Source organism: Macaca thibetana, chromosome 17 (genome assembly GCF_024542745.1).
Source record: "Macaca thibetana thibetana isolate TM-01 chromosome 17, ASM2454274v1, whole genome shotgun sequence".
NCBI lineage: Eukaryota > Metazoa > Chordata > Mammalia > Primates > Cercopithecidae > Macaca > Macaca thibetana.
Window position 1 is genome coordinate 30,874,365 of NC_065594.1, and position 11,099 is coordinate 30,885,463.

At 42.7% G+C, this 11,099-nt stretch overlaps 1 long non-coding RNA gene and 1 pseudogene across 1 annotated transcript in view; both read left to right on the forward strand.

The window, feature by feature from the left end:
• Positions 1-11,099, forward strand: part of LOC126940490 (uncharacterized) — a 247,711-nt gene that overhangs the window by 113,314 nt on the left and 123,298 nt on the right. The gene's annotated exons all lie outside the window — the stretch shown is intronic.
• On the forward strand, positions 9,441-10,657 carry LOC126940474 (ferritin heavy chain-like; annotated as a pseudogene).

Here is an 11,099-nt window from a genome sequence, read left to right on the forward strand (position 1 = left end):
AATATGCCTATCTGTAAGGGGCCCTGGACAATTACTCATCATGAGCCCTTCTTTTTTAAGTCTTTCACAGATCGTAGCACTAAACAAAGCTTTAAGACAAATCAGATAAAGAAACATGCCCATCCGCTCTGAAAGCTTGGTTAAACCAATTCTGAAAACTAAATTGTAAATTCAGACCAGTTTGCCATCCAAAGATTTCTCTTTCTAGTTTCAATTTTCCTCTAAACCAGGAAGATGTTTCAGGAGATTCACAGGTTATGTAAATGAGTAAAGCCAGATAATAGGGAGTGTTAGAAACTCTGGAAAACTGGATTGTATTGGCCCATCAAAAAATAATTCAAAATAAAATGTTTTGTCCAAAATTCACCTGTGGGCCTGAGTCAGTGCTCAGGTAACCAGGCATCAGCCTTTGTTTTTCAAAAAGTTAGTATAGCTGAATGAAGTTTACATTAACTGGTATCCACAGCTGTTTTATGCAGCTCTTTGCTCAACTTCTCTTACTAAATTCCTAGATGTTTATTCAGAATTGACCTCTCTCCTGCTTCATCATCTCGCAACTGTACTAACAGCATACACAGCCGGCTGCTGTCAGCAGAAAGGTACGATTAAGGGATATGGCTAGCTGCTCTTAGGAACTCTTTAAAACTACAGAGGAACTGCAGTCACGCAACATTCATCCAACAGGTATTTACAGAGCACCTACTCTGAGCATTACGAAAATATCACAAAGGCATCTAGGGCAGGTTTTTCCATTTGTCCACCCCTATTTTACCAAAAGGATTTGGACTTAGCAGATCAAGGCATCAGTATCCTTTCTCAGTCCTTTGGATAAACTGGTGCCTTTCATTTACCAGGAGAAAAACATTTTTTCCTTGCTATTTATAACTAAAATCACAGCAAATCTGCTTCTCATCTTGTGTTTCCGAAATTGCTATGAAGGTGTTCTGAACACTATACAAGTCAGTTAAGCCGATACATATGGAGTGCAGGTACTCTACTCAACCATATGTGGAGAGTCAAACGGCCTTCGGCCCTTACGGAATTTAGGATCTAAAATGACCACTTATGGCCGGGCGTGGTGGCTCATGCCTATAACCCCAGGACTTTGGAAGGCTGAGGCAGGAGGATTGCTTGAGTCCAGGAGTTTGTCACCAGCCTGGACAACATAGTGAGATTTCATTGCTACCCAGACATGGTGGCGCATGCCCGTAGTCAGGGGTCTGAGGCAGGAGGACTGTGTGAGCCCAGTAGTTCAAGGTTGCAGTGAGCTATGGTCTAACCACTACTCCAGGATGGATGACATGTGAGACCCTGCCTCTAAAAAATATAAAAATGAAAATAATAAAATGACTGCCTACAACTCCAGTACACATTAAATGAATATACAAAATTATAATTGCACAAAATACACAGAGCTTATTTTAGGATGGTAAAGCTTATAAATTGATTGCCAAAACAGAGTATGGCTGAGGCTTTAGTTCCACTTTTCTGTTTAATCTCAGAACTCAGGTTATTCCGCTCCTCATTTTAGTTAAGGAAACTGAAGCCTGAAGGATTAAATGCCTCACAAAGTCCATAGAGGTCAAGAGACAATAACTCGGGCTTCTTGGTGGGTGACAAGCCACACTCTGCCACCACATTTAGGTGGCATCTCCCTTTCTGCACTGAATAACAACCACCCAATGCTGGACCACCGAGAAAGTATCTTGGGAACATTTTAAATGAGAATTTCATGTTAAATGTGAGGTGATGATGAAGAGTAGTATTTTTATTGTTCAACTTAATATACTGGAATAAACAATCTGTGCCAAGAAAAAAGTTCAAAACGATGGTTAGGATGAAGTTTATTCCCTCCTGCAGCTCACAGATGCTTGAGGAAGATAGACATATGAAAAGCAATGCCTGCCAATGCAATCAGTGCTGTAAATGAGGTACTTGTAGGAGAGGACGCAGAGGAATCTTCTGTTTCTGCCTGGGGATATCAGGGAAGACCTGAGTAGGAGTCACCAGATAGACAAAGCATGGAAGAGCATCTGTGCATTGGGAACAGCATGTACAAAGTACACTGGGAATAGCACGTACAAAGGACATAAGAAGGAGTGTGGCTTCTTTAAAGAATTACAAGTCGTCCATACCACACGCAGAATATTTACGTCAGGGTAGAGGATGTGACAGATCTTGAAGGGCCTTCCATACTGTGCCAAGAAGTTTGGATGATTTCTGCAGACAGCTAAGAATCACAAAAAGGGGAACTCTTTAAGGGGAGAAGCATGAGCAGTTTGGCATTTTTAAATGAATGCTCTGGCTGCCACGTGTGGGATGAATTAGAGGAAGGCAAGACAGAGGCAAGGGAATTTTAGAGAGTGAGTGAAACAGGACAAGCTAGAAATGATAAGATGGTGCAGTGGGCAGAGAGCGAGCCGGGATAACACGGGCAGCTTGGTGTCCTACTGCTTCAGAGTGCTGGTGAGAGCAAGGAGTTCAAGGTGACTCTTGAGTTTCTGACTTGGGGAATCAGTTGTGTGTTGGTTGTTAACCTAAATACAGAGCAGTCTGGGGAGAAAAAAACTGTGTTGTGATTTAAGACGGGAGGGGCCATTTCAATGATGGGAAGAGCACATTCAAGAGCTGAAAATATATGCTTGAGAATTTTCACCTTGTGGGTGGTATTTGAATCCCCGAGTGTAGAGAAGCTTGTCTGGAAAAGCATAGAATAGGAAGAGAAAGATAACAAGGACAACACAGGCCAATATTTAAGAGTAACAAGAAAAGAAGCTGGCAAAGGGAAATAAGAAAGTGGTATGAAAACAGGAGGAAACCCACGAGAGAGTGTGGTCATGGAAGTACACGGAAGCAAGTGTCAAGTGTCCCTGCGAAGTCAAGGAGGACATGGAAAAGGACACAATGAATGTGGAGATAAGAAAATGCATTTATTTGTTCAAGTCAGTGAATATGCATGAAGCACCCATTAGGTGCATCTCCTATTCAAGGCACTGGGAATAAAGCAGTGAACAAAATAGGAAATAAAAATCCTGGCCAGGCATGGTGGCTCATGCCTGTAATCCCAGCACTTTGGGAGGCCGAGGTGGGCAGATCACGAGTTCAAGAGATTGAGACCATGCTGGCTAACACGGGGAAAACACATCTCTACTAAAAATACAAAAAATTAGCCGGGCGTGGTGGTGGGCGCCTGTAGTCCCAGCTACACAGGAGGCTGAGGCAGGAGAATGGCATGAACCTGGGAGGCGGAGCTTGCAGTGAGCCTAGATCATGCCACTGCACTCCAGCCTGGGTGACAGAGTGAGACTCTGTGTCAAAAAAAAAAAAAAAAAAAAAAAAGGAAAATCCCTGCCTTCTAGGATTACATTCTAGCAGGGAACACAGACAATAAGCAAATAAATATGTGAAGATTTAATGTATTGAATAAGGGCTCTGAAAAAATAAATCAGGTAAGGAGGATATGGAATTGGGGTTGGGAGAGGTATGAATCCAATGTTTTAGAGCGATGAAAAGTTTCAGTGAGCAAGTGCAAAGGCTTTGAAATTAAACTGATTTTTCTGGAATGTGTTTCAATCTAGGGAAACCAAAAGCTAGACTGCAATTAATTGAAGAGTGAATGGAAAAGAGGAAGGAAATTGCTAATAAAAGAGGAGCAATGGAGTAAGTAACTTCTCCAAGAAGCTTGATGCTAAAGGGAAAGCATGAGTTCCTAAGCACAGGTAGAGGAGGTAAAGAAAAAGTAGTAAAAAACGGCTTAGAAACAGATAGGTGTGTAGGTTGGAGGATAGAAAGCCAGGCTGTCAAGTTGCACAGTGTCTCAGGGGCCATCTTTCACCCTGGTCTGTGAGAATGTTGCTCCCTAGAGTTGTGAAACAGATGTTACCAACTCACCCCCTACACTAACTCCATCTTTGCTATAAATTGGAAACAAAGAACATCTATTCTCAATAGAGCAAGTACAGGCATATCATGGTGGTTTTGACTGGTTGGGATACAGACAATAAACAAATACGTATGTAGAATTTATCAAAAGAGCTAATGTCACAGTGGAAAGGGAAGTTGAATCTAGGAACAAACAAAATATTGGCCCCATAGCGTTGGAAGCTCAGAGGATGCTGGATCACTCATGGGGCCCTTTACTTACACGGTCTCATTTAGTGTTATCAAGAGTCCTGCAAGAGGATATTACTTTTTTGTAAATGAGAAAACTGAAGTCCACAGTGGTGAAGTAACATGCACAAACTCATGCAGCTGGGAAGTGATAGAGCCAAGATTCCAAAGACAATGAACTTTCCCCTGTAGCATGCGGCTTGACATACAAAAAAGAATAGGATATATGCTCCCTGCTCTCAGAGCTCACACACTATTGGGGGAAAAGATATATAAATAACTGTAAAACAATGAGATGAATGGGAAACTGGTTTATGAGCCAAGTACTATGGGAATATAGGCTTGTAAATCCATTCTCTCAGGCAGCTGTATATTTACCATAGACAGGGAAGGAGAATAAGAACAACAAAGGTAAGATAGTAATACATTTCCATGATGATACAATGAATATCCTTCATTTCCATCTTATTTTTAAATAGGTAATCATAATTTACTGTTTAGAACAAACAATTTCTTAAGTTCATGAGGTTATTATGACCCTTATTTGCAGATATTTTTAAGTAGAAAGAGAGTTTAAGATTCATGCATTTAAAGTAAGGTGCTTCAAGATTCCAGTATTGTTATATTTTGTGTAAGGAATGGAGGGAAATAAGAATATAAATATAAACGTATAAATATATAGCTTATTTTTGCATAAATATATACTGGAAGGTCAAATAAACCACCTCTGGGGTAGGAGTTTGGGGAATGGGGTAAAAGAGATAGGAATGGAAGCAAAACTTTTCTGAATATATATTTTTATAGACATTTTCTTTTTCTTTCTTTTTTTTTTTTTTGAGACAAGAGTCTCACTCTGTCGCCCAGGCTGGAGTGCAGTGGCCCGATCTCAGCTCACTGCAAGCTCCGCCTCCCGGATTCCTGCCATTCTCCTGCCTCAGCCTCCGGAGTAGCTGGGACTACAGGCGCCCGCCACCTCTCCCAGCTAGTTTTTTTGTATTTTTTAGTAGAGACGGGGTTTCACTGTGTTAGCCAGGAGGGTCTCGATCTCCTGACCTTGTGATCCGCCCGTCTCGGCCTCCCAAAGTGCTGGGATTACAGGCTTGAGCCACCGCGCCCGGCCTTCATTTTCTTTTTAATCCATGTAACTATTTTACATATTTAAAGAAAAACCAATGCCAGGCATGGTGGCTCACGCCTGTAATTCCAGCACTTTGGGAGGCCGAGGCAGGTGGATCACAGGGTCAGGAGTTCGAGATCAGCCTGGCCAACATAGTGAAACCCCATCTCTACTAAAAACACAAAAAATTAGCTGGGCGTGGTGGCACATGCCTGTAATCCTAGCTACTCGGGAGACTGAGGCAGGAGAACCTCTTGAACCTGGGAGGCAGAGGTTGAAGTGAGCGAATATCATGCCATTGCACTCCAGCCCGGGTGACAGTGCGAGACTCCATGTCAAAAGAAAAGGAGAGAAAAGAAAAGCCAAGCAAACACTAAAATTAAAAACAGACTGAAATAAATGAATTACCCAAACTCTATATTGAATTGGTAATATAGCCACACAGAGACAAGAATTTTGAATGAATTTTGAATACTGTATAAGATATACATCTTACCACTGTATATTCTAAGGACAAAAAGAATTTCAAAGACATATTGAACTTCATACTGTATCTTATTTTTGGTAGTAAATATAGCACTTTGATTTTGTGACTATTTTGTGTATTTTTAGGAGAAAGCAAATATTTTGATATTATTAGAAACCAAGGTGATCAGTATGAGAAAAAGTGTTCAAATATCAAATTATAGAAGCTAATATATAATGTTAAAATCTGACTTGATCTGTGCATGAAAAAACACAATCAACAGAGTTAAAAGGCAATGCACAGAATGAGAAAAAATATTTGTAAATCAAACATCTGACAAGGGGTTAATATACAAACATACAATGAACTCCTACAGCTCAATTAAAAACAACTCAATTTTTTTTTAATGAGCAAAAGATCTGAAAAGACATTGCCCCAAAGAAGATATACACATGCCCACAAGCACTTCACTAATGATTAGGGAAACACAAACCAAAAACACAATGAGGCTGGGCGCGGTGGCTCATACCTGTAATCCCAGCACTTTAGAAGGTCGAGGTGGGTGTATCACTTGAGGCTGGAGTTCAAGACCAGCCTAGTCAACATGGTGAAATCCTGTCTGTACTAAAAATACAAGTTAGGCTGGGTGCGGTGGCTCACGCCTGTAATCCCAGCATTTTGGGAGGCCGAGGAGGGTGGATCACGTCAGGAGATCAAGTCCATCCTGGCTAACATGGTGAAACCCCGTCTCTATTAAAAATACAAAAAAGTAGCCGGGCGTGGTGGCACGTGCCTGTAGTCCCAGCTGCTCGGGAGGTTGAATCAGGAGAATTGCTTGAACCCAGGAGGTGGAGGTTGCAGTGAGCCAAGATCACGCCACTGCACTCCAGCCTGGGCGACAGAGTAAACCGTCTTGTACACTGTTGGTGGGAATGTACAATGGTGTTGTGCTGTGAAAAACAGCATGATGGTGCCTCAAAAAAACTAAGAATAGAAATAACCATATGATCCAGTAATTCTACTTCTGGGTATATAACCAGAAGAATTGATAGCAGGATCTCAAAGAAATATTCGTACAGCCATGTTCATAGCAGCATTATTCACAATAGCCAAGGGATGGAAGCATTACCAATGTTTAATGATGAATGAATGGATAAGAAAAATGTGGCATGTTTGCAGCATACAATATGTATGTTGTAAATATACAATGGAACATTATTCATCCTTACAAAGGACATTCTGACACATGGTACAACATGAGTGAACCTTGAGGACATCATGCTAAGTGAAATAAACCAGTCACAAAAAGACAAATACTGTGTGATTTCTCTCATGTGAGGTTCCCTAAAGTGCTCAAATTCCTAGAAACAGAAAGCCAGAATAGTGGTTGCCAGGAGCTGGAGGGAGAGGGAGATGGGGAGGTGTTGGTTAATGGGTACAGAGTTTCAGTTTTGCAAGATGAAAAGGTTTCGGAGATGGGTTCCACAACAATGTGAATATACTTAACACTACTGAACTCTACAATTAACAATGGTAAATTTTATGTGCTCTTTACAATAGAAAGGTTTTAAATTACTTTGCTGCAGAGGGAGATGTCTTCACCTTCTAAGACTGTTTTATCCAAACATCCTTGAAAAGATAGTCCAGAAAAAAATAAAGGGCAATCTACATTCTACAAGAGAACCGGCCCCATCAATTTAAAAAGTCAATGTCATTTTTAACAAAAGGGTATGTGGGGTTAATGTAGAATAAAAGAAGCCATAATCAAGTGCAATGCATCAGTCTTGATTGGATTCTGAATCAGAAAAAGAAGGGCTATAAAAAACATTTTGTGGGCACTTGGGGAAATCTGAACATAGACTTGATATTAGTTTTTTTAGGGAATTGCTTTCTTAGGTATAATAATTATATTTTGGGTTTTGTAGGGAAGCACAAGCTTATTTTTAGAAGTTACACTCTGAAGTGTCATGGGTATCTGAAAGAAATCTTCAAATTGTTCAACAACACATGTACAGTAAATTGAACTACATTAAATTGTTTCTATTCAATTTTTATTATAATTTCTTTTTGTTTGTTTTTGTTTTTGAGACGGAGTCTCACTCTGTCTCCCAGGCTGGAGTGCAGTGGTGCGATCGCAGTTCACTGCAAATTCCGCCTCCCGGGTTCACGCCATTCTCCTGTCTCAGCCTCTTGAGTAGCTGGGACTTCAGGCGCCCGCCAACACGCCTGGCTAATTTTTTGTATTTTTTTTTTTTTTTTTAGTAGAAACGGGATTTCATGTTGGCCCTGCTGCTCTTGAACTCCTGACCTCAGGTGATCCACCCACCTTGGCCTCCCAACCTGCTGGGATTATAGGCATCAACCACCGTGCCCAGGCTATATAACCATCTAATTTAATATTGACCAAATGAGATTTCCTTTTGTACCGCAAGCTGATGAACAGGAATGGAGCAATTTTGTTTTCTTTTTTTTTTTTTTTTTTTTTTTGAGACGGAGTCTCGCTCTGTCGCCCAGGCTGGAGTGCAGTGGCCGGATCTCAGCTCACTGCAAGCTCCGCCTCCCGGGTTTACGCCATTCTCCTGCCTCAGCCTCCCGAGTAGCTGGGACTACAGGCGCCCGCCACCTCGCCCGGCTATTTTTTTTTTTTTGTATTTTTTTAGTAGAGACGGGGTTTCACCATGTTAGCCAGGATGGTCTCGATCTCCTGACCTTGCGATCCGCCCGTCTCGGCCTCCCAAAGTGCTGGGATTACAGGCTTGAGCCACCGTGCCCGGCCGCAATTTTGTTTTCAAATGTTCTATAATGAGCATATATTACTTTATTATTAAGGAAAAATTATTTTTAAAGTGGTTTTATGGTATAAAACTCACAAAAAGTAAAATTTTAATTACTTGTAATTATATAATTGTGAGCTAAATAGTGAACTTTTAAGTTCATATATTTGAACTTTTATCAATCAATTTATAGTAATAAAAAGACACACGATGTGTTTTGGCAGCAGTTGAGGGAGAAACTGGCAACAGCAGCAGCAGCAGGATGGGGGGGCACCACGTCCACCCACCCACACTGGCAGCAGAGGTGGCATCCTGAGAAGAGGCAGGCAGGGAGAGACTGCCGCAGTTGGAATGACCAGAGAACCATCAGCAGGGCAGGGCAGCTGTGGACATGAACCATCTAGATCTCCAAGGAAGGGAAAAAATGGCGTGGGGGAGGTTGGAGATCCAGTAACACTAGGAGCAAATCCTCCTCCCGTGGCTAACCCTTTTCTTAACATCTCAGACTTACTTTTTTTTTTCTTTCAGAGACAGGGTTTGCTATGTTGCCAGGCTGGAGTATAGGAGCTATTCACAGGCATGATCACAGTGTACACTAGCCTTGAACTCCTGGGCTCAAGTGACTCTCCTGCCTCACCCTACTGAGTAGTTGGAGCTATAGGTATGTGCCACCATGCCTGGCTAGATTTTTTGTTTTTCCCACTGGAATAAAACCTTCAGGATTAGTTTCAGATAAATTTATGAGTGGTAAACTGAATCCTTTCTTGCTTGTTTAAAAATGTTTTAGGCCAGATGTTCTTCGCAGTCTTCGGGGTTTCCTGCTTCAACAGTGCTCGGACGGCACCCAGCCCTCGTCCCCCATCCCGCCCATAGCCAGGCCTCCGTCACCTCTTCACCGCGCCCTTGGACCGCCCCAAGGCCCCCGCCGCCGCTCCTGTGCGGTGCAGCCACCGCCGCCGCCGCCTGGCCTTAGCCTCCGCCATGACGACCGCGTCCACCTCGCAGGTGCGCCGGAACTAACACCAGGACTGAGAGGCCGCCATCAACCGCCAGATCAGCCTGGAGCTCTGCGCCTCCAACGTTTACCTGTCCATGTCTTGCTACTTCGACCGCGATGATGTGGCCCTGAAGAATTTTGCCAAATACTTTCTTCACCAATCTCATGAGGAGAGGGAACATGCCGAGAAACTGATGAAGCTGTAGAACAACTAGGTGGCCGAATCTTCCTTCAGGATATCAAGAAACCAGACTATGAGGACTGGGGTGGGAGAGCGGCCTGAATGCGATGGAGTGTGCATTGCGTTTGGAAAAAAATGTGAATCAGTCACTACTGGAACGGCACAAACTGGCCACTGATAAAAATGACCCTCATTTGTGTGACTTCATTGAGACACATTACCTGAATGAGCAGGTGAAAGCCATCAAAGAATTAGGTGACCACGTGACCAACTTGCGCAAGATAGGAGCACCCGAATCAGGCTTGGCAGAGTATCTCTTTGACAAGCACACCCTGGGAGACAGTGATAATGAAAGCTAAGCCTCAGGCTAATTTCCCCATAGCCATGGGGTGACTTCCCTGGTCACTAAGGCAGTGCATGCATGTTGGGGCATCCTTTACCTTTTCTGTAAGTTGTACCAAAACGTCCACTTAAGTTCTTTGATTTGTACCATTCCTTCAAATAAAGAAATTTGGTATCCCCCCCAAAAAAAAAAATTTTTTTAGGCCCGGCGCGATGGCTCAGGTCTGTAGTCCCAGCACTTTGGGAGGCCAAGGTGGGCGGATCACCTGAGGTCAGGAGTTCAAAACCAGCCTGGCCAACATGGCGAAACCCCACCTCTACTAAAAATACAAAAATTAGCTGGGCATGGTGGTGGGCACCTGTAATCTCAGCTACTCAAGAGGCTCTCCTGCCTCAGCCCACCCGCCTCGGCCTCCCAAAGTGTTGGGATTACAGGCGTGAGCCACTGCGCCCAGCTGGAAGACAGGGTTTTTAATGGCAGGGGTACCCTTTAGGAAAGTGGAAGTTACAAAATCATAAATCAATACATGGAGGTTATAATTGGTTTGGCCCAAAAAGGTGGTTACCTGGAAGCAGGGGCTTACAGGTCATAGGTAGATTCAGAGCTTTGCAATGGATAAAGTAGGGCTTTGTCTAAAAACCTGGGGTCAGCAGAAAGGCGTTTAGATTTGGCCTGTGGGCATGATTCTCTCTAGGCCCCTCAGGAAGAAATTTAGAACAAAGAATTGTGGTTAGAGTCAGTCCTGTTTCCCCTTATCTGAGGTCCCCATTACAGTGGTTGGCATTTTTATCTGGTATGGATCTGTTTCTAAAACATTCAACATGTCAAGATGTTATCTTTCATTTCTATAGGGAATCAAACATTTTTTCTTTATTCCAGGCTGCTCAATTTACTGTTTTGAGGCTAGCTAGGTACCTGGAATTTCCCTTGAAGAGACTCAAGATTTTTCCTTTATTACTATGCATGGGAAGATCCAAGCAGGCCCTTAAGAGGGGTCCCTGTTCTGTCTCTACTGGATGCTTATGCACGGCATCACATCATTTAGCTTGGAACAAACCTAAGGGAGAGATAACATAACTGTCCTTAAGCATCAGAAAAGGAGTAAGACCTC